This window comes from Equus asinus, chromosome X, assembly GCF_041296235.1.
Source record: "Equus asinus isolate D_3611 breed Donkey chromosome X, EquAss-T2T_v2, whole genome shotgun sequence".
NCBI classification, from domain to species: Eukaryota; Metazoa; Chordata; class Mammalia; order Perissodactyla; family Equidae; genus Equus; species Equus asinus.
The window spans coordinates 121,997,525-122,022,240 of record NC_091820.1 but is presented as its reverse complement, the minus strand read 5'-3'; the positions used below and the strand labels follow the sequence as shown (position 1 = coordinate 122,022,240).

The 24,716-nt window shown below is 44.0% G+C and overlaps 1 pseudogene; it reads left to right on the top strand.

The window, feature by feature from the left end:
* Positions 1-11,612: 11,612 nt before the first annotated feature.
* On the top strand, positions 11,613-12,006 carry LOC139042797 (small ribosomal subunit protein eS12-like; annotated as a pseudogene).
* Positions 12,007-24,716: the final 12,710 nt, after the last annotated feature.

Sequence of the window (24,716 nt, the reverse complement as noted above, 5' to 3'; positions counted from 1 at the left end):
TGAGAGGTGCCCTAGGGCAGGTTCACTCTTTACTCTAACCCATCTTTAATTCAGAGCAAATAAATGTATGTGATTCTATTTGGGTGCATCTAATAGAAGGGCAGCAAAACACACTGTTGCCATATCTACCAGAACGGCCAAAATTTACAAAGGCAGATAATACCAAGTGTTGGAACAACTGGAATTCTCTTCCATTCTTAGGCAGAAATTGGCACAAACACATTGGAAAATTATTTGGCAGTATCATAGATAGATAGATAGGAGATAGATATATATCTTAGGAACAAGCAAAATTCACTGCTAGATATATTCCCACCATAGATGTGCACACATGCATACCAAAAAGACATATACAAGAATGTTCATATAGCACTATTCCTAATAGTTCCCAACTGGAAACAACACAAGTGTCTATTAACAATAGAATGAACAACATTGAGAAGGATAGAACTATTTCTATAAAAAAGAACATGGATAAATCGCACACATGTAACGTTGAATGAAAGAAGCCAGATACAAAAGAATACATACCATAGAATTCCATTCATATGAAGTTAAAAGAAAGGCAAAATTCACCTATGGCATTAGCTGTCATGTTAGTGACTACCCTCGGAGAGGGATAAATGACTGGGAGGGGACTTTAAGGAGGCTTTTAAGATGCTGGTAATGCTCTGTTTCTTGAACTGGGTAATAGCAACATGAGTGTGCTCAGATCGTGAAAATTCATTAGCTGACACATAATTAGTACACTTTTTATGTGTATATTATACTTTATTAAAAAGTTTACTTTAAAAAAGGTATATCTTGAACATTAGCCATCTTTTCAAGTTTTAAGAGTTCCTCTGTTTTGGACAATGTTTAGGTGTTCCATTCATGAGCTGTCTCTTGAGATCTCTCCCCCGTTTCACAGTCACTGCTTTCATCTCTTGCACAGTCTATTGCTGTTCTCCAAACGGGTCTCTGCCTCTCATCTGTTTCTTTCCCTCTACACTCAGTTCATTCTTTATACTAAAGCCTGCATCTGACCACATCCTACTCCTCTACTCAAAATCATTTTGTGGCTCCTCTTCATGGAACAAAGTCACCAAAATGTAGCACCTTACTGGATCATGGAGGTCTGAGAGAGAGAGAGGAGTCAGTGAGGACACTTTGCAACTGGGTGACTGCAAAGGGTTCCTGGACCCAATTCCAACGTGTGTGTGTGGAGCCTTCCCCACACAACAAGCAGTTCTCAGGTGCCTGCAGTGTGAGAATTCAACTCAATTCTGACGCTATCTACCCAGAGATAGCATCAGAGTCCACAAATAAAGGGCTCACTTCCACAAGACTGGCCTCCACTCAGAGGCCAGCCGCAAGCCCCGGCTCTTACCTGTGCTTCTGACTGACTGGCTACAAACCGGAGGTTCCAACAAACCCCTCCAACTCAGGATGCCAATCGCAAATCCAGGTTGTTGCTTGTGCTTCTGCCCAACTGGCTATAAATCAGAGGTTCCCACGACCCCCTCCTCAGTTTGATTAATTTGCTTGAATGGTTCACAGAACTCAAAAAAATCTGTTTACTCACTAGATTACCGATTTTTTTACAAAGGATATTAAAAGATATGAATCAACGGCCAGGTGAAGAGATATATAAGGTGAGGTCCCAAACAAAGGAGCTTCTGTCCTCTTGAAACTTAGGGCCCTGGCATGGAGGCACATGGAAGTATTCTGGTTCCCTAAGCTGGATGCTCTCTGAAAAATACCAACGAGCTGTCCTTTTGGGGTTTGCTTTTTTTAAGATTTTATTTTTCCTTTTTCTCCCCAAAGCCCCCCAGTACATAGTTGCAGATTTTTAGTTGTGGGTCCTCCTAGTTGTGGCATGTGGGATGCCGCCTCAGCGTGGCTTGATGAGCGGTGCCATGTCTGCACCCAGGATCCAAACCAGTGAAACCCTGGGCTGCCGAAGCGGAGCGTGCGAATTTAACCACTCGGCCATGGGGCTAGCCCCGCTTTTGGGTTCTTATGGAGGCTTCTTTATGCAGTCACGTCTCACTAAGTCGTTGGCCATCTGCAATTGATTCAACCTCAAGCTCCCCTTCCCTCTCTGGAAATCAGGGGGTGGGACTGAAAGTTTCAATCCTCTGATCACATAGCTGGTTCTCCTGGCAACCAACTCCCACATTTGGGTGGGGTCCCAAAGTCAATTTCATAAACACGAACAAGAAATTCCAAGGGTTTTGGGACCTATGAGCCAGGAACTGTAAATGAAGACCACATATATATGAGAAATATATTTTGGTCATCTCACTGACCAAATGTATATTTCTTTTTTTTGCAGAGGAAAATTTGTCCTAAACTAACATCTGTTGCCAATCCTCCTCTTTTTGCTTGAGGAAGATTTGCCCTGAGCTAACATCTGTGCCAATCTTCCTCTATTTTGTATGTGGGTCGCTGCCACAGCATGGCTGACAAAGTCGTGTAGGCCTGCATCCAGGCAGCAAACCCAGGCCACTGAAGTGGAATATGATGAACTTAAACCACTAGGCCACAAGGCTGGCCTGAAATATATATTTCTTATAAATCAGTTACCTAGGGGTGGTGTCCTGAACAAAAATATGAAAGGCAAGAAGATGAGTAAAACCTGGAGGGGAATGATGAGCTCAGATTAGAACATATACTGAGTTTGAAGTCAGTGGCTAATAAAATTGGATGGAGGATCTGGGTCTAAAGATTGAATCAAAGATTCAACATATTGGAAAAAATGGACAAGTAGGGAAGAGTAGCAAATACCTCAGGTCAAACCTGTACAAAGGGAGGCTGATTCTAAAGGACAAGGAATGAATTCTCATCAGATAATTTGACTCTGAAAGACATTATCCCCAGCTATAGTTGGCAACACCTGAAAACTCAAATCAATACAGCAAATATTAGCTATGCTCCATTAACTCAGTGCCCCACTCCTCACCTCTTCCATGTGCATTTAGTACTGGTCAGGACCTGCAGCTGGAGGGGCCACCCAGGAGCTACGGTGACTCCCAGTGCCCTGCAGAACTATCTGTGTGGCCTGCCTAATCCACCACAGACTCCAGGGCTGGGACTTCCTCCCATCAGTCTCTAATAGCCAAGAGTCAGCAGAAGAAACCACAGCCCAATCCCTAATTCTCAGCTCCTTCTCAGGTATTTAGGGCTGAAAAAAAGACGCTGTTCCCTCTATTCTATTATGCCAGCAGGGGCAGGGTCCTGAGGCCCTACCCTGGACCTCACCCTCAAAGGCACCACCTTTCAGCACCATCCCCTTTTAGATCAAAGCTCTCATTTTTCAATCTGTCTTAGTAAGCTTGCCGACCCTTTATTCTTAAACCCAAAATAGTTCTTTTTCAGTGTTTATTATATATTGCTAAGTTGGGTTGGGGGAGAAGCAGGTTATAATACACCTATAGTATGTTTCTGTTTTAGTTATAAGAAATATATTTATAATATATAGTATATAAAATATAATATATATTTAGTATATAAGTAATACACGTGTGTGTGTGTGTGTGTGTGTGTGTGTATACACACATGAAAAAAAGTGGAAGGAAATATACCAAATGTTGACAGTGAGTATCTCTTAGAAATGAGATTATGGGTAGTTTTATTTTCTTCTTTGTGTTTTTCTATGTCACATATTTTTAAATGCATATATATTAATTTTTGTAAGAGATAAATCCTTCAATTCCTTTTTTATTCAAAAATTGAAAAGAGTTTCCACTTCCAGTATGGTGGAATAAGCTATTAACAGAACAACCTGCCTGAAGACAGCAACTACAAACTCTGAGGAAAAGAAAAAAAGAAAAAAAGCGGGGGGGGGGGAGAGCGAAAGGGGTGAAAAGGCACATGTGTATCATGACAGATGGCAATTAGACCTTGAGTGGTAAACACGATGTAGGCTACACAGAAATAAAAATATAATGATGTACACCTGAAATGTATATAATGTTATAAACCACTGTGACATCAATAAAAATTTAAAGAAGAAAGAAAGAAAAAAGAAACCGAGAGATTCTGGAGAGTAAAAAAAAAACAGGCAGATTTTGGATGGGATAAGAAACAGGGAAGAAAGGACTGGCATGAGGTGAGTTTCCATTTTTACAGCTTTGCACTGTGTACAGACTATTGTTGCAGCATGACACAAGATAGCTCAAACCCAATGGAAAATCTGTCACCTTTCTGGCCTGAAGAACCAGATGTCAGAACCCTAGATAACTACAGCCACTTGAAAATGTCAGAGGAATCCTGGAAAGGAGAGAAGCTGAACAAGAAAGCCCCATATTCTGTGCATAAACTCAGCCAAGGTCTCTGGCTGACCCCTGAGCCCTTGAACCGTGCATGCCTGGGTCAGACTCAAATCACATTACAGCTAGAGCTAAAAGATTTAAACTGATGATTGAGCTGATGTTCTCCATAGGTGAGACAGAGTGTGCAGTCTGAGGCTAACCAAGTTAGTGGCTTGCTAAAACAAAAAACATCAACATTTTTTGGAGGAATACACTAGAACCTAGAGCCTCCACAACCTAACAATTACAGTGCCCAGTGTACAATCCAAAATTACCCAACATGAAAAAGAAAACAGGAAAACTTGACCCATCCATTCTCAAGAGAAAAGACAATCAGTTAAGTTCAACACAGAGATGACCCAGATTTTGGAATTACCAGATAAGGACTTTAAAGGAGCTATTATAACTATGGTTAATGAGGTAAAGGAAAATATGCTTATAAGGAATGGGGAAAAGAAGGAAATCTCAAGAAAGGAAATAGAAACTATAAATAAAATTAATGAAATTCTAAAAACTGAAAAGTATCTGGAATAAAACCCTGAATGGACTCAAGAGCAGAGTGGAAAAGACAGAGAAAGAGTCAGTGGACGTGAAGATAGATCAATAGAAATTCTCCAACTGAAAAAGACAGACAACAAAGATCAGAAAATAAAATGAGCAGAGCCTGAGGGATCTGTGGGACAATATCAAAAGCCCTAGCATACAGGTAACTGTCCCAGAGGGAAACAAGAGAGAAGAAAAAAAATTTAAATAATGGCCCCAAACTTCCAAAATTTGGTGAACCCCAAACAGAGTAAGTATAAAGAAAACCACACCAATTACATCATAATCAAACGGATGAAAGTCAAGGATAAAAAGTAAATCTTGCATGTAGCCAGAAAGAAACAAAATATTATATATAGGGGAGTAATGATTCAAATGACCATGCTCTTATCAGAACCCACGAAGGCCAGAAGACAGTGGAACACCATCTTTAAAGTGGTGAAAGAAAAACTTTCAACCCAGAATTCTGTAACCAGTGAGAGGATACTTCACAAGTGGAGATGAATCAGAGATGTTTTCAGATAGAAGGAAACTTAGAGAACTCATGGTGAGTAGGCCTGCACTATAAGAAATAAGAAGGTCTTTAGACAGAAGGGAAATAATATCAAAGGGAAACTCAGATATTCAGGAAAGAATGAAGAGCATCAGCAATAGCACCCAAATATAAACTCCGTAGTCAGAAAGTATTTATTTCATCAAATGTCTAGATATAAAATAGTAAACGTGGCTTAAAGGGCTTGAAAAAGGTATTAAAAGAATTTATTGAAAAGACAGAGTTCAGACAGTATCAGTAAAGCCATAAGCAGTTTCCTACTATGGAAGAAATGGTGAGTCTCCCTTCTCCACTATAAATGTGTGTCGGCTTTACCCGGTATGGCTGAAGGAGGTGTCTCTGAGCTGGTCCACAGTGGATCATTTCATTATGTGCTTCAGGGAGGTCTTGCCTCATGATGTACTGGAATGGTGACTTTTCTCTTCAGGGCCTTTTTTTACTAAATATTAAATTTTTCTTTTACATTTGTCCATGGGGTACACATGCACCCCTGGACACCCATAAATGTCTAGATCTATCTAGGTTTTGAAGTGTGAATTACAGATAGAACTCAAATTAAATGTGTTTTTTAAATTTTACTGAATTCAAATGGAAGAAATAAAAAGTATGATGAGATAATATTTGAAAACAATTACAAAAACACTTGTGGTTAAAATGTTACCTCTGTACAATGTTAATGCAAATTGGTTTAACCTTCTTGAGAAGTACAATGTTATCAAGAACTAAAGAAGTGTTCATTTCATTCTTGGAAATTTCATTCATTGACAAAACCCAGAAGAAGCCCTGCATAGGAAGGTATTTAATTCAGTCTACCTGTGAATAGTGTGGGGCTGAAAACAACCATTCCCAATAAGAGGAGAAAGATTAAGCAAAAGACTGTCCATTAACGGAATAGAACATTAGGAAACTACTGAAATATATTATGTGAAAAATAAATAATAGCATGTAAAAAGGTGTGTACTCTGATGCTCAGTAACAAAAGCAAATTACAAAATTACATAGTTATCCTGATTATAACTATGCACATACATATTAATTCATTTGAGAAGTCTTACCGAACACTAACTGTATGCCAGGTGTTGTGCTATGTAGACAAGACACAAAAGTGAGAAGCCCCGGGTGAGGTTCAGTCTAAACGGAAGTCATAGAAACAAACTGAAAGGTGTTGTAATTCACAAAAATGCTTTTGGAGGGCAGAAGGAACATTAAAGCTTGCTGAAGATGTAAGAAAAGACTTCACAAAGGGGCTAAAACATACGTGGACAAGAACAAAAGGGAAGGTGAAGAAAAGACATCAGTTGTCTTAGGGTGGAGAGAGTGAGTCACTTATCTTTGCACTTTCAAATTTCTTATAATGTTAAACATTTTTGTTTGGTTGGTTGGTTTTTGGTGAGGAAGATTCACCCTGAGCTAACATCCATTGCCAATCTTCCTCTTTTTTTTTTTCGCTTGAGGAAGATTAGCCCTGAGCTAACATCTGTGCCAATCTTCCTCTATTTTGTATACGGGATGCCTACTACAGCATGGTTGACGAGTGGAGTGGGTCTGTGCCCAGGATCCGAACCCGCGAACCTGGGTTGCGGAAGCAGAGCATGTAGAACTTTAACCACTCAGTGACGGGGCCAGCCCCATAATGTTAAATGTTTTTTAATAAAAAATTAAAAATGTAAAACTGAAACCTTCTATATCTGGCCACTGTGGGAAGCTTTATGTGAAATAAATCACAAATATACTGTAAAAATAAAATTAATTTTAAAGGAAAATTTAAAAGGTTCTCTGGACATCCTCTCCCCTTTTCACTTCACTTAGAGATGGGTCAGGCAGCTCCTCTGAGTGGGCAGCAGCATCTCCCGGCCCCCAGCATGACACCACACTTAAAATAACCAGCCCAGATGGTGGCTGACTTACCCCCTCGCACTGGGATTATCATTGATATGCTGGAATCTTTTTTATTGTTGTTACCTGATGCTAGGAAGTGGCCATGCCAGCAGAACTCCCTAGATTCCCATGGGGGAGTACCACTTTAGTGGGTTGAATGGTGGCCTCCAAAAAGATACATATCCATATCCTAACCTCCAGAAGCTGTATTGTGACCGTATTTGGAAAAAGGTCTTTGCAGATGTAACCAGGCTAAGTATCTTGAGATGAGAGCATCCTAGATTTAGGGTGGGCCCTAAATCCAATGACAGGTAGCCTTACAAGAGAAAGACAGAGGGAGATTTGGGACACAGACACACAGGGGAGAAAGCCATGTGAAGATGGAGGCAGAAACTGGAATCACGCAGTCCCAAGACAAGGGACACCTGAAGCCACCAGAAGCTGGAAGAGGTAAGGAAGGTGTGATGGTTAATTTTATGTGTCAACTTGGCTGGGACACAGGATGTACAGATATTTGGTCAAACATTATTCTGGGTGTTTTGTAAGGTTGTTTTGGCTGAGATTCACATTTAAATCAGTGGACTTTGAGTAAAGCAGAGTGCCCTCCATAATTTAGGCAGGTTTCATCCAATCAGTTCAAAGTCTGAATAAAACAAAAAGAAAGACCCGCCTCCCCCAAGCAAGAGCGAATCTCTAGCAGATGGCCTTTAGCCTTGATCTGAGATATTAGCTCTTCGCGGTTCTACAGCAGACTGCCTTCAGACTCACTGGAAGACTGGCTTTCCCAGGTCTCTAGCCTGTTGGCCCACCCTGCAGATTCTGGACTTGCCAGCCTCTATATTCCTTATAATAAATCTCCTTATCTCTCTCGACGTAAATCCTATTGGTTCTGTTTCTCTGGAGAAGAGTGACTAACACAGGATACTCCCCTGGAGGCTTCGGAGGAAGCATGGCCTTGCCAACACTGATTTCAGACTCCTGGCCTCGAGAACTGTGAGAAAATATATTTCCATTGTTTTAAACCATCCAGTTTCTGGTCATTTCTTACGGCAGCCCTAGGAAGCTAAGACAGTCACCATGGCCTCTGATTTTCAAGGATCTGGGCCAGGTGGCCTTTGGAAGAGTTTCAGAAACATAGACTTCCCTGAGTGTTTTTAAGCCCAACATATGAGTCAGGGACATGTGCAGGAGTAAGAAAGCACAGCGTCATGCAAACACCCACACAGACCTGGATTCAAATTCTGCTTCTAGCGCTTCCCATCTGGGCAGACTCAAGAACCTCATTTAACCTCTATGAAGCTATTTGCTCATGTAAGCAATGAGGATACCTCCTATGTTTCTGGGGTCCTACGAAGAACAGAGATAATGTAGGTAAAGTGCCCGGCCCACAGTGATAATGATAAATTGTGTTTCTCCTTGTCCTCCCATAAGAAAGCTCTGTAGACAATACTTCTTCCAATCCCATCGGGCCTGACATCCCTTGACTCCTTCCTGAAGGCCTTAATCCATTTCTCCCAGCATGTGTAGTAGTGAGCACCCAACTCCTTCCTCATGTTTAGCACCCCTTTTCCTCCTGAAAGGCATAGGTCATGCTCCCCTGCTCCAGGAAGTCTTCTGTCAACACCCAGCCCACGGTCCTCTCCCCCTCTTCTGAACTCCTATAACACGTATTCTCTGAACAGCTCCTCTGACTCTTGGTGAGCACTGCCTTACACTGCTTCTCGTCCTCTCTGCGCAGGCAGTTCCCAGCATGCAGTTAAGTGCTGTTTGGGAATTGGAAACATTTCCCAAAGAAACAATGTTATGGATGGTAGACTAGCAAAAAGTGTGCTCAGTGCTCTACTGGGCTTTGAGCTTCTGGAAAGCAGGCCCCGCATACATTCCAAGTATTCTAATTATGATCCATTATGCATAAGGAGAAGCAATATAGACCGTGCCCCTCTGTTCTGGCTGCACCATCTTGCGTAGCTGCCTCCTGGGCTAATATCTATGGTCTCAGCAAGGCTGCCTGTTCCCAGGGCCGTGGGGCCCTGACTCGCTGTGCTAGAAGGGCCTTCAGAGACTCGCCAAGGCCAGTCCCCTGCTATCAGGCAGGTCCAGGACCAGACCACCCACACAGGTGGCTAAAGCTGTCAAGAGAGAGGTCACCAGCTCAGCTGGGCTCCTGGCACAGAGCTGAACCAGCCCAGCAGGCAGGAAGTGCTTCCCCAGATGCATCAGGGAGGAGCAGGCCTCCTTGCCCTTGTTGGAGGCCTGGGGGTAGTGGCATCAGGCTGCAGAGGGACTGGAAGAAGAGCAGGCCTGGCTCCCACTGAGGCCAAAGTGAGCCGGGGCATCTTTCCCGGGACACGGCTGCCTTTTCAGCCCGGCCCCAAGCCTCACAATCACTTGCCCTTTCCCTGGAGTGGGGCTCAGAGCTGGCAAATCCCTCCCTCTGCACCTCTGGCCCATGGAGAGATAAAGAGCAACTCGGCACTTTCCCTGGGGCCTGGGGCTGGATAGACAGGATTGAGGTTTAGGTCCAGGTTAGCTCATTTAACTCCTTAATGCCTGTTACCCAATCCTCAAACTAGCATTTTCAGCATCACCTGAAAGCTTATTAGAAATGCGGGCTCTCAGCCCCAGCTCCACACCCACTCACTTAAAATCTGCATTTTAATAAGATTCCCAGATGATTCGTATGCACATTAAAGTTTGAGAAGAACTGCTTTAGGGGCTGACCCAATGGCAGTGGTATAGTGGTTAAGCTTTGGCAGTCCAGGGTCCACAGGTTGGGATCTGGGCACGGACCTATGCACCACTCATCAAGCCATGCTTTGGCAGTGTCCCATTTAAAAAATAGAGGAAGATTGCCACAGATGTTAGCTCAGCAATGATCATCCTCAAGCAAAAAGAGGAAGACTGGCAACAGATGTTAGCTCGGGGTCAATCTTCCTCACCAAAAAAAGAAGAAGGAGAACTGCTTTAATTGTTGAAGGCAGAATGGAATGAAACATAAATTTGCAATCTGATGATTTGGGACAGCAATGGTGGATTCTAGCCATGGTCAAAGCATAGAAACTTCAGAGGCATGGCTGGGGCAGATAAAAGCCAAATTCCCTGCTGCCCAGCCCACCCTTCCAAAACACCCAACAGGTGGAGTTTCCAGCTGGGATACGCAAGGGACTTCTGTCTGTGATGAGTGTCCATAAACCAGGGACTGCCTGCATTTTTATTTGTATCTGTATCTGTATTTGTATTTATCGTCTCAACTAGACTACAAGTTTCAAAATGCTAGGAATCATATTGTATATGTATGAGTCTATATATTACGAGAGAAAAACGGTATATACTTAATGAGCACAAGTTCTGAAGTAGGCAGACCTACTTACTGTGCATAAGTTTCCACTAACTTAACTCTGAAGTATGGTGTTTTGGAGCCTTGGTTTCCTCATCTGTGTTACTAGTACTAGTGAAGACAAACCTCTCAGGATTGTTGGAGGATGAAAAGAGTAAACGTCACCGGGCCAGCCCCATGGCGGAGTGGTTAAGTTCGTGCACTCTCCTTTGGCGGCCTAGGGTTTCTCCAGTTCGGATCCTAGGCACAGACATGGCACCGCTCATCAAGCCATGCTGAGGTGGCAACCAACATGCCACAACTAGAAGGACCCACAACTAAAAATGCACATCTATGTAGCAGGCAGCTTTGGGGAGAAAAAGGAAAAATAAAATCTTAAAAAAAAAAAGAGTAAACATCAAAAGTCTATATGGTAAATGGTGCCCTCAATGAAACAGTCACGCCTTTCCCTTTGAATCTCCCTACCCCCCAGTGCCTAGCTCCAAGCCAGCACATTTTAAATGCGACATAAAAATACGCTAGGAGGGGCTGGCCCAGTGACGCAGCAGTTAAGTGCCCACGTTCCACTTCGGCGGCCTGGGGTTTGCCGGTTCGGATCCTGGGTGCGGACATGGCACCACTTAGCAAAGCCATGCTGTGGTAGGCGTCCCACATAGAAAGCGGAGGAAGATGGGCACGGATGTGCGCTCAAGGCCAGTCTTCCACAGCAAAAAGAGGAGGACTGGCAGCAGATGTTAGCTCAGGGCTAATCTTCCTCAAAAAAAAAAAAGTAGCTAGGTGATTGATCACCTTCATGGGCCTGAATAAAATGCATTTTAAATAAATAACCCTTACTGTTTTCTTCCGTTTTTCCAAATATCAAAGCAAATCATCCTTGCTATGGAAATTTTTGGAAAACAGGAGAAAGTATAATGAAAGATCTAGTCCTTCCTGCCGCCGCCGCGAAGTCACAGCAAGGTAGAGGCACGATGCTGTCAAGACTTGGCTCCACCTGTAGGGCACCGCCATGGCCGAGGAAGGCATTGTGGCTGGAGGTAGAGTGGAAGCTATTACTGCTTTACAAAAGGCGCTGAAGCCCACCCTCATCCACGATGTAGGCCGTCATAGCACATGGGATTCGCGATGCTGCCAAAGCCTTAGACAAGCACCAAGCTCATCTTTGAATGCTTGTTTCCAACTGTGATGAGCTTGCGTGTGTCAAGTTGGTGGAGGCCCTTTGTACTAAACATCAAATCAACCTAGTTAAGGTCGATGACAACAAGAAACCAGGAGAATGTAAAACTGATAGAGAGGGAAAATCCCGCACTGTGGTTGGTTGCAGCTGTGCGGTAGTGAAGGACCACAGCAAAGAGTCTCAGGCCAAGGGTATCATTGAGGGGTAGTCCAAATGCAAGAAATGAACAAATAAAAACTTGGCTTTTGTTCTTCCAAAAAAAAAAAATCTAAAAGATTTGCTATAATAGCACTACCCAGCAACATGTCATGTTGATGCTAACATTTTGGGCCCTTCCATAAATAAATAAACAAATATAGAGAGAATACGAAGGTGAAGACCACAATATTACCGTTGTTTTACACAAAAGGTTGTTTGGTCTCTGAAGACAATGGGCCAGCTGGGTTTCCTTCCTTGCTGAGGGTTGAGTATGGGAGTTCTGGAAACCCAGGCCTCGAAACCAGCCAAACTAAGCCATTTCCCTAGTTCCATGGCTCTCCTCTGTTACTCAGATCTCCAAATGATGTGTGCCGCACAACCATGCTTTTGAAGACGGTGCAGAATAGAAATTGGTAAAATGGGAAGACATTTGTATTGGTGACCAGTCGAACAATCTATGTTCCAAACCTGATGACATTTTTAAGTGAAATAACGAGGAGTTGAAATAAGGGGCTAGGAGACAAGCGCCTTTGGAAACTTAACCCTGGCTTTGTCTGCCACAAACCCTCTAAGCCCGGCAGAGTTCGCACTTTAATTGGGAGAGAGAAGGGACTCTAAATTGAGCAGGAGACACATTCTCTCATCGACCTAGGGGAGAGTAGAGAGTTTTTAGGCAATCTCACATTCACTAGGCTGGTCCTACGAGGAGTCGGCATCCTGAATGAGGCAGTGGCTAAGCTTTAAGACACCAGGCCTTCAAATAACTGAGGATTAGAATCAGAATTCTTGTTAGGCCTTGCTCAGGGGGACAACCTATTCAAATTCAGGCTGGGAATCCAGCAGCCCTCAGCTCACACTCACAAAAGAATTTGGGGATGTGGGCCATTGGTTTCTCCCGCTTTTCTCTGCCCAGGCCTGATCCCCAGGCTTTCATGATCTGGCTAAATGCTGTTTCTCTTCTGTCCTTTATTCAAACCTTGTTCTTGATCCTGAAGGTGCTAGGTTTGTAGTAGGAAGGCATGGTTGCAAACTCTCATTTCTCCCACTTGTAATACATGTAAGGCCTTGGCTGCGATACTGAACTCCTTCAACCCTCAGTTTCCACATCTATAAAGTGAAGATAATGATATTACAACTCCCCTTGGGTTATTGTGAGGATTCCTTGAGATAGCCTCCAAAAAGTGTCTGGGCACAGGGAAAGTGTTCGATAAATGAGAGTCAGAGTGGAGGATTCCCTGCCCCGCTTACCTGATAGACTCTGTCATTTCTTTAATCCAAAATTCACTTCTCTTTCATCTCTTCGCCAAATCCTGATGCTGATTTCATGTCTGGAGTCCAGCCTCTTTTGCTTTCAATTGGTCCAAACCGCTGCTTCTAAGTACATCTTTCTCACACCTGCGGCTGGACCACATCAAGGGGCTTGGTTCCACCACGTAGCCCCTCCCAAACTCATTCCCTATTCCCCCTGCCCTTTCCTGTCCATGGAGAACTTTCATTCACTTCTTCCTCTGCCGTTTCTCCTTTAACATCGTTAGTGGGACAACCTCCCAGTTTTTATTCACTAAGCCATCTTTCTTCATTCAAATCCCCCTCACTTCAAAAGGCTTGCTTAAAAAAACAAAACCAGAAAAAACTAGCAATCAAACTCAAGGGGGGAAAAGGGTTCCTCTCACTGTAAATGAAAGCACAGTTAACCTGAAAAAAACAACCAGCATTTTTAAAAAGATGATAGCCTGTGCTGGAAAGGGCGTGATGAAAGGACACTCACACCCACTCTACGTAAGAGTGTAGATTGGTTCAACCCTTTGGAAAGCATTTGGGCAGGATTCACGGGGCCATAAACATACTCATTAACCCCATATTCCAATTTCTAGATAACTTTGGGGAAACAGTAAGAAATTTGAGTGAAAATGCATTACGCTAATATATATTCATTGTAATGTTAGTTACAATAGAGAAACTTTGGAAATCTTCTAAAGAGGCCAACAACAGAAAAACTGTAAAAGAAGTGATACTGAATCTTCTAGGGGTAGTCTGCAGTTACTAAAATAGTAATAACTATTAAGTATCTACCTAGAAAAGTTAATAGCGTGAAAAGCAAGGTACAAACAAGCGTGTGCGTGTGTGTAAACAAATAAATACATAAAAGCATTGGGGGAAAAAACTTTAAAAAAAACCCAGCAAAATACTACCAGTGTGTGCGTTTAAGAGTTGTAATTATGAATAGGGAGGGGTTTTTCTTTTTCTCTACTTTTCAAAGGTTCTGTAATGTGGTTATATGACTGTTATAAATATATATAAATTATATATGTTACTTTTATAAACATACATCTGAAGCTTCCCTGGAATTAAGGAGTTCAGAACAAGGAGCTCCCTTCCCCGAGAAGGACCACCTCGCAGCAGCCCGCCATCCACGCCTTTTAGTCAAACCACCAAGAAACCAAGCCCCCAGGGGACCCTATTTTTGGACCCACTAATCCCAAAGCCAGAGCCTGGAAGATGGGCCGGGTCTGCGCTCTTCCTACGTGGGAAACACTTGCTAAATCTTGGGCTTGCAGCGAAACACCTGGAGGAGCGGAAATGAGAGGCTCAGAGGAGTTCTGCCCTGGGGCAGTCCCTTTTGCCCTAAATTTCCCTCAGCCACTGCCGGGGGGGAAGGGAAGTTGAAGTAGAATCAGGGAAGAAAAACTGTGGCTACACACTTTAAGAGACGGTGAATTGGGGCAAATACTTCCCAGGAAGAAAGTTTTAGTGGCAATTTGGAAAACTGAAAGAAGCAATTCAGGTGTGTGTGCTCCTGCAGTGATTGGGAATTAGGGCTTTTTCTAAGCCATGGACTGGATTTTGATGACAAAGGAACTGGATTGGGGCCAGAGTGTTTTAGAGCTGGAAGAGACTTAAAAAGGAAGCCGGAAAGGAACTCAAGTTTCCTGAGTACTGCCTACTATGTGCCAGACACTTTAAAAACACTATCCCTTTAATCCTCAGGATAGCTCAGTCAGGAAGGCATTATTGTCCTTGATTTTACAGGGGAGGGAACTGAGGCTCAGAAAAATAACTGTCCAAGGTTACACACTGGCCAGTAGCAGAGCCAGGAGGCAGACCTCCAGCTGTCGGGCTCCAGAGCCGTGCCCTTTCCTCTAGGTTTAGGCCAACCCCTTTCTTTTGAAGATGAGGAAACTGAAAGCCAGCGAGGGGAAGTGTTTATACCTTGTTGCAGGGCTCATCTGAAAGACGGCAGGCCTTAAAGTCTAGTCCTGTGATCCCCAGCCCATTGCTCTTTCCACTACCCCCTCAGGGCCAGCCACCCACCCTTGCCAGGTGGCCTCTGCCCAACTTGCTTCTATCAAGTTCACCTTTCTGGGGCAACTCGCGGTTAATTGAGAAGCACAGGTTGATGTCTCTGTAGGTTCATTGCAATTTGGGACTCGTTATTAACTTCACTATTATTTTTATTTCGTTTGATTGTTCACTTCTGTATTTCCTCCCAAGCTGGGAGTATTTGTGGAAAAACATTATCTGTGAAGTAAAGAACATGTAACTGAATACATAAAAGCTGTTTGCCCTGGGGCTTTATGTTTGAAACTGAAGTCGGCACAACCATTGAGTGTATTATCTGGATGATATCTAATACCACCACTTTAGAGTGTGAGAATGAACCCTTTTCTTAAAAGAAAAAAAATCAGAAAAGAATATTGACCTTCCTAATGTTTCCCAGCACAAAGAAATCCATCTACTGTAGATTCCAAGACAGACCAGACCAATATGTTGACATGCTGGGCTCAGATTTCATTCCTGAAAATCTGGAACCTTATGCTGTATAAATAACATGATCTTTCCCTTCGTTCAAATCAAGGGGGAAAACAATTGCTGGCAGATCTCAGAGTTTGCCCTCCCCCAGCTGTCCCCACAAGTCCTAACTTGCTACCCACAAGTCATGACTCGCATGTTTTCATTTGAAGAGTTTTGAAATGTTCTGGAAATCATAGGGGGAAAGAGAACCAAATCCTCCTGAGAAATAGAGTAAGGGGAAAATTCTTTTTAAAAGAAAAAAAGAACATAAAAGGAAATGTCTTGCATATATAAGTGTATACTGAAATAGTTAATGAGACTTGATAGTAAATTTTCTAGCATAGCCTTGTCAGACATAGATCTGTCTTTACTTTTCAGAAGAACAAACTTGTGTACAGAGAGCGGATATGCCCAAAGCCATAAAAGGAACTTGCTAGCTAGGACTTCTGATCATGTTCTCACTTCTCTGGGTCAATCAGAAGACCTAAATATCATATTTTAGTCTTGGTAGAACAAATTTCCACCTAAACTCATATTATTTCCTTGTTGAAGCATTTGTATTACTGAAGTTATTACTAGAAGTCGTTATATTTCTAAACATGTTTAGATGTCTTAGAGTACTGTTATATTCACTACTGTTTATATTACAGTCAAACCCTCTGATATGTTTCCAAATTATTCAGAAAGCAGGAGAGTTGTGGGCAGTGGCCATGCCTTATTCTTCTTTATATTTCCCAGATTGCTTAGCACTGTGCCTTGTACCTTGTCTCATTCATATAAACCAGTTAAATGAATGGAAATTAGCCTATTGGCTAATTCCTAGGCTGTTACCTGCCATAAAGTCTCAGAGACAACGGAATATACCATAGAGACAGATACAACTTGGTTGGAAGCTGAGTGACCTTGAGTGAGTGATTCAAGAAATCCAAAGTAAGTGTCTTGGGAGTAGAAATAGGGCCTCTGACACTCCACTGACTTTTTCCATCCAGACCTATTTCCCTCTAGTCTATCCCCACCAGTATGCCTTCCAGTGTGTTTCCATTGTCATCAAGATCAAGTCCAAACTCCTCATAGGGTCCTCTGTAGCCTGGCATGCCAAGCCAATGACCCAGGTGTCCCCTACTCCACTTGAGCCAAGGCAAACTGTTTTCAGTCTTTGCTCCTCCCACCCAAGGTCAGATTGATAGATTCCTCCATGCTTCTCCCCTGAACACCTAACTCTCACCCCTTCTTGGCTAGTGAACTTCTACTCACCCTTTATTTAGTTCTCATGTCATCTCCAGGAATCTTCCCTTATTTCTACATTCAGAACGCAGCATTCCCTTTTCTATGCTCCCACAGCATCTTGTACATGTCTGTACATAGCACCTACCACACTGGGTTGAAATACGTTGCTTAGATGTCTGTATGCCCTGCTAAAGTGTCATCTCCTTGAGTGCAGGGACTGTCTCTTGCTCATTTTTCAGTCCACAGTGCCTAGCAAAGGGCCTGGCCAAAGTAGCCTGGCCCTTTAAACTGGTTACACTGCCCTGAGGAGTTTTAATGGGTGAGACCACAGCAAGAATCCAGCAAAGGTGTTCTCTCTTAGTAAGGTAGGGGTCAGAGGGAAAGACCAGGATCTCTGGGGGCTCCCAATCTCCTTATAAAGAGGATTTTTTTTAATCTCATGGAAACGTTAGGATAATAGTCAAATGCCATTGTTGCTTGGGCTTCTCCCCACTTCCCACCCCTCCACTCCACCTCCACTCTGCCCTACACCCCCACTCCCCACTATAAGGCCTAGTTTTCTGTGAGCAAGGTGTGGGGGCAACAACTAACTTTGGGATCCTATCAGGCATTTCAAGATTTACCAGGAGATCTCACCCATCCTGCAAAATAGCAGCCTCTCAAAGGGCTGGTTGTCTTATAGAATGATGGGGAAAGCTGGAGTCCAGAAGGATGAGCCGAGATCAGTTACTACCTTAAAAGCAATAAGATCATGCCTTGAAGAATTACGATTTTATTGCTTTCAATCATGCAATAATAGTAACAACTAATAAAGTGTTACCCAAAGAGGTTGGGTTTACCTCTTTGAATAAATACAAGAAAATAAAGTAGAACAATCACGTTACCACGAGCAAAGGATTCCAAGTCGGTGCTTTAAAGACATTTGATCTCTTTAGTAGGGCTGGTGTACCGTTAGCATACCTCTGATATGACTTTGACTTTCAAACCTATTTTCATAGATGTTTCAAAGCAGCACTATTCAGTAGAACTTTCTGAGATGATGGAAAAATTCTATATCTGTGCTGTCCAATATGGTAGCCATTAACACACGTGGCTGCTAAGCACTTGAAATGTGCCTAGTGCAATTGACGAACTCAATTCTTAATTTGTCTTAGATTCAATTAATTGACATTTAAATAGCTACATGTGGGTAGTGGTTAGCACATTGGATGGTACAATTCCAAAGTAAACCTCAGCCCAGTCAAGGGCCCAGTCACCTTGCCACCTATTGATCATGGCCCCTGGCAAACTTTCTTTTAGCAAAGCAATTTTTAGAAAAATCAATATAACCACCTTCTTGAAAAGTTGGACAAGGAAAAGAGGAAAAATTCATTATCCCTAATCTCAGGACTGCTACAACCACTGATACATTTTGGTGCATTTTTTTTTCTCACTCTGTCCAGCTTGTTCATAAGGTTCTTGGGCCTTTTGCCAGTCAGAAGGTCTTTACAGGGCAACAGTAGACTCGTGGCTCTTCAGTGGGCCCCAAGGAGCCCCAGGGGCAGCCATAGCTGGTTATCTATGGCCTCACAGGAGTGCTTCAGGAGGAGTGAACAGTGGAGATGAGGCTGCTTACCACGGCAGCAGCAAACACCCTGGCATCCTAGTTTTGACTCACCAGGGAGAAGGGTCCTCTGTGTTTTCCAGTCTCATGTCCTATCCTATCTTTCGTCTTCTAGAAACTCTCCTCAGGAGGTACGTTTTGGAATATTGGAGCTGAAAAGGTCCTTAGCAATGAGCTAGTCCAACCTGCTTAGAGTATAGATGAAGAAAGACACTGGGCCAGAGACTGGAAGAGATTGGATGCCTAACTCTATTTTTTTTTTTTGAGGAAGATTAGCTCTGAGCTAACATCTGCTGCCAATCCTCCTCTTTTTGCTGAGGAAGACTGGCCCTGAGCTCACATCCATGCCCATCTTCCTCTACTTTCTATGTAGGATGCCTGCCATAGCATGGCTTGCCAAGTGGTGCCATGTCCGCACCTGGGATCTGAACCATTGAACCCCGGGGCACCGAAGCGGAACGTGCACAATTAACTGCTGAGCCACTGGGCCGGCCCCTTGGATGCCTAACTCTTGACTCCCAGTCCAGTGCTCCTTCCCCTCAATCACTGATCCTTTCAGCAGCCTCCCAGGTCCAGTGACCAGGACTCACTCCTCCTCCTGGTACTGCCATATCACAGCTGCTCAAGAGAGGCAGGAGAGGAACAGAATGTGATACGCTTACCCTCTCCCAGTTCTTCTCTGTTTCATTTGCTCAACAAAGTAAAAGCAAATGCCCATGACTCCACCTGGCCTATGTCCTTCACGAAGCCCCAGCTGGATAGCAAGGCCACCATTGCCTCTCCTCGTGCCTGCCACCATTGTGAAAGACCCTGGTTGCTTGTTCTCACCATTCCCTTCTTTCTGGGCCTTCTCAGAAAGGCCTGGTTGAAACTTGAGCCCAGTTCTTTCCCACACAGGGAAGAAAGATTCCCACAACAGAGGCAAACTTTTTAAAGGCTCCCCTGGCATGCCAGAGGGAGGGCCGCATTCCTCTAGAAGGCCCATCCTGACCCCAGGTAGGGTAATTTGCTGACACTTTCCTGCCCCTTGGGGGGATCCCTCGGGCTAGGGCACACCTGCATGACTCTCCTCTCTGTGCCTTCTTAATTTCCCTAAGAGCCCTGGCCATCACGTGGTCTCCAGTAACTTGGAAGTTGGGACCGTATTGCTACCTTCCAAATCCTCCAGCCCCATTTGCTCCCAGTAAATTTAAACAACCGCATGAGTGGGTCTAAACTCCTCTTTGTGCTATAATTAGGCTGGAACAAGGCTCACCCCAGGACAGAAATACTGTATGGGCCAGGTTGTAGACTGCTGCTGGTCCCCACAGTAGGGAAGTAGCGACCTTTTGAATAGGAGGATTAACACATTAGCACATAGATTCCTGCTTCCGGGGAGGGTTGAATTCTAGGATAAGAGCTCTAGCTTGTAGAACGGGGGAGGGGAGAGGGAGCCATGCACACTAAAGACTGTGTGTTCCTGGGGTACCTGGGGGGTCAACACAGGAAGAGGCCGACAGTCACCAATCAGAGGAGCAGCGCAGCTCCGTGTTGTGCATGCAAACTGCAGAAACCCGGGAAGGAAAAGCATCTTCTGTCTCCTCCCTCTCCTGTCAGGTAGTGTTGGAGCAGCTGGCATGCTGCAGCAAAGCCCAGAGTGTGTAAGCGCTGAAGTCAGACACACAGGAATACCCCGAGAGCCAGCTGTGTGACCTTGGGCAGGTGACTGCCCCTCTCAGGGCCTCTGTTTCTTCATCTGTACAATAGTAACATCTATCTCAGGAGGTTGCTAGGAGGACTAAATGAGGTAACATAAGAAAGCAGCTAGAAACAAACAAGTAACACCTAGCAGGCCCTCAACAAATGGTGATGCCTCACTCGCAAACATCCTCTCTGCTGCTCACATTGGCAAGAATTTCCTCACAGATTCTCCTTCGTGACTCTGTTTCCAGCTATGCCACGAGACAGTTGTCCCATTACTGTCTCCTCTCCTAGCCCATAAGTATATGGGGCAGAGGAGAAGTGGTTGTGGTCACCTTCCCAGCTCTCCTTCAAAGGCTCAGCCCTGGGACGCGTTTGGCCCAAGTTGGTGATCAGCTCAGCACTGCAACTCTCACAGGAACTCCTGGAAAGGAAGCTCTTGATGTCCTCAAGGGCACTGGGGAGGTGGTGGTGGCTGGGAGGGACCCACAGGGTCTTTGTACCCACTCATGGAAGTGCATGGAAGCAGGCCCTGAGCCAGCACAATAGGAAGTAAACAATCAAGGGGCCTAGGTGAAAGCTTTATTTAAAAGCCAGCCAGAGAAGTTGGGACATTACCAGATTTAGAGCCTTCCCTCTTAAAAAAAAAAAAAAAAGGAAAGGCTCTTTAAAAAAGACACTGTACATAGATGGACCTTGAGGGTATTATGTTAAGTGAAATAAGCCAGACAGAGAAAGAGGAACTCTGTATGACTCCACTCATAGGTGGAAATTAACATATAGACAAAGAGAACTGATCGGTGGTTACCAGGGGAAAGGGGGGGTGGGGGGAGGGCACAAAGGGTGAAGTGGTGCACCTACAACATGACTGACAATAATGTACAACTGAAATTTCACAACGTTGTAAACTATCATAATCGTAATAAAAAAAAAAGACACTTTAAAAACTAAAAAGAACCTTACAACAATGAAGTCTTTCTCAAATCTAACAAAAACAGCAAAGAAACTCAGGAAAATATCTGGGTTATTGAGTTACTAAAATAATGAAAAGCTTTTCCTTTACCTCTACGGCAAGCTTTGAAGGTGGCAGAAGATGTTTCAGCCTCCAAACTTCCTGGACAGCCACAGGTCTGCGGCTTAGATATGAGGCAGGGCGCAGAGCAACGCGAGGGGACTGTGGCGAAGCCTCACTTCCCCCCAGTGCATTTCCCTTAAGCAGACAGCACAGCACGGGAGCTCAGTTCAGCTTCATGGCTTCTGCTTTCTCTGTTTAGCTCAAGACTGTCAGATGACGTGAGAGGACAAGTCACTGAACATCTGTAGGTTTCAATTTACTCATCTGTGAACTGAGGGTAGACAATACGTAATCTGCCTGCACCCCAATGGGACAGCGGCATCTGAGTTTTCAGTTGATATCTTAACATTCACTGAGCACATATGTTCCAGGAGTGTGCTGAGTCTTTGCCCCTTTAAGTCCAGGTGCTTGAAAATGCTTTGTAAATTATAAATGGATACTACCTCAAATGTAAAGTATTATTATTGAAAGTAACACTCAAAAGTCTTGAAGGCTTCTTTTAAAATGAATATTCACTTAAGGGCTGAATACACTTAAAACTTAGGTGAAACTCCAGTTTCAGCTATAACTCTTCCTCTCAAAGGCACATCTCCAGGTTGAGTCTATCAGGCCTGAATGACTAAATTCTGCTTTGTGAAGAGCCACTCTTTCAGGGAATGAGATTTGTGTAGGGTCAAAAGTCAAGAATGCTAATTTCATGTCGTTTACTCTTAGAGTACCTTTAGGGGACTGGCAAGCTAGTGAAAATTGGTTTGGAGTTTGTGAACGTCTTGTATGTACTTGCCAAGCTTGCTTGGTGGCAGCTCTTCCTTGGGGCAGAAGAATAGATTTGCCTCAGAGAGTGGTTGAACAGGTGCGATGCTACAGCTGTGCCTGGCCTGGCTGGCCCGGCCCCAGAGAGTCTGCCTAGCACCCGGAAAGCCTGACAACAGAAGGAAGGTCGAACACCTGGAGTACCCAACTCCCTAAGGGTCAAAGCAAAAGCTTCTTCACTCAGCCCAGGAAGTGCTTGGTCTGGAGTCATGCCCTCTCCAGGAGACAGGCTTAGGGGACCCTACTTCAATTTCTCGAGGAAGAAATACTCATTTCAGATGGGACTGGCAGTGGCCTTGGACCTAACAGCCACCGAGGTTAGGATGCCAGGGTCTCATATTTAGTTACTTTAAATCAGGGAAGGTTAGGGCTTTGGTTTTGCAAATTCGGGAAGAGAAGCAGGATATGTGGTTAGGAGAACTAAATCAGAAACTTAAACACTTACCCACATGGGGAGCTCACTACCTCAGCAGGCAAGCCATTTAGATTTTCACAGCTCTAGTGGGTTAGAAAGCTCTCTCTTTTTTTTTAAAGATTTTATTTTTCCTTTTTCTCCCCAAAGCCCCCTGGTATATAGTTGTATATTTTTAGTTGTGGGTCCCTCTAGTTGTGGCATGTGGGACGCCATGTCCGCGCCCAGGATCCGAAACGGTGAAACCCTGGGCCACTGAAGGGGAGCGCGGGACCTTAACTACTCGGCTGTGGGCTGGCCCCCAAGAAAACTCTTTCTTATATAGAGTTGAAATTTGCCTCCTTGTAACTTCTACCCTTTGTTCCCAGTCCCTCCTTCAGGAACCACGTGGATTAAATCTGCTCTCTTCTCCCAACAGGCTTTAGGAACATTGTTCCCTGACTCTCAGATTTTGCTGGGCACTGGCTGTAGCGATACTCAGTTGGTTAGATGCCTTTGCATCCTATGATTCTATGTGGGGAGGAAACTGATCTTAAGAGGGGACTTGAGAGTCCCTAAGTCACATAGTATCTCAGTGGTTCCACTAGGAATCCCTCTGACTCTAGGTATGCTCTCCTCTACCAGGCAAAGACAAAAAGGCTGTCTTGAACTTCCATTATCAACCAGAATGTTGTGCTTTGGCTAATATGGCCAATGAATCCTTAGCCAACAGGAGCAAGAGTCACACAAAACCCCAGAGAGCTAGTGCCTTTACTGTGGTGGTGGTAGTAGCGAGCAGAAGATATCAGATGTTTACAGTATTAAACTATCTTAAAAGGTCAGGCTTTTCAAAATAGCCCCGCCCCCGCCCCCACCTCCGTTCCCTTTGGCTTCTATCACTTTTAACAGGCAGTTTGCTGTCAAAGACTCTACTCCACAGAAGGTATTTGGGCACACGTTGTAGAGATAATTATATCCAATCTACTGAGGGAGATGACTGAGCCGCCCTGCTTTGCCACCTCCCCCACCCCCATCTGCTCACAGCCTGGCTTTCTCCACTGAACTGCCCTTGGCAGCCTTGTGCTTTGTGATTCCTTTTGCTCTGTCTGGGCCAGCCAGCCAGCCAGCTACAGTCACCAGTGAATGCCACTTAACACAACTTAAGCTGGGGCTTCTAACTAGCCTGTTGACCATGTCCCCAAGGTCAGACAGTCAGCAACTTCTATTGAGGCTATGCCATGTGCTGAGTACTATTCTAGTCACCGTGAGAGGGAGAGGGAAACAAAAGAAAGAAAAGCCGGGGGCCCTTGTCTCCGATGGGTTTACAGGCCTAATTAGCGATCTCCAAGCGACTCTCTTGAGAAAAGACTTAAGGACACTTACAAAACAACATACAAGTGGGTATAATAGGGAGGGAAGTGAGCCGAGGGGAGATTCTAAGTTCCTTGAGGGGAGGGCCCTGCCTTTGTGTTCCCCCAGGAAGGGCCTCTCCACTTTCTCATTAACCTTTTGTTTGGAGCAATTAAAAAGAACTTTAGGCTGGCCAGCCTCCTCTTTCTCTCTGGTCTCAGGCTCAAGGATCAAATTGACAACTATGGGGACTTCATTGACTTCAGATGGGGGCATTTCAATATCTTGCTGAGATGACTGAATAGGCCTTTGATGTAATGTATATCCATTTGGAATTCAGCATTCCGTCAAGGATAGGAATGACAAAGCTTTCCTCTGGAGTGTCTTCCCTTATCGTCTCCTGCTTTATAATAATAATAGAAGTAATAATAATAATAGCAGCTGCTAATTGTTGAATGCCTACTCTATACCAGCCACTTTAAATATGTTATTTTATTTAATATCATAGAAAGGATTATTATAAAGTTAAATGAAAACGAGTACTATCAGTCTTTTATTTGTTCAGAAACATTAATCTGCAAAAACAAGAAGGCATTCTTCCACTCCACATGGCAGTGGCCCCTTACTCAGAGGCCTGGGTCCAACCTGGAGCTTTTCTGCAGGATGGTGAAAAATAAATTTGAAGAGGACGCAGAAAAAAAATCAAAGGAATAAAAAGTTCTGAATATACAAATGAGATCCCACTATAAAACATGTCATCACGGCCACATATCCCTACTGCAAAATGCTGGCTGGTACATTTGTTAT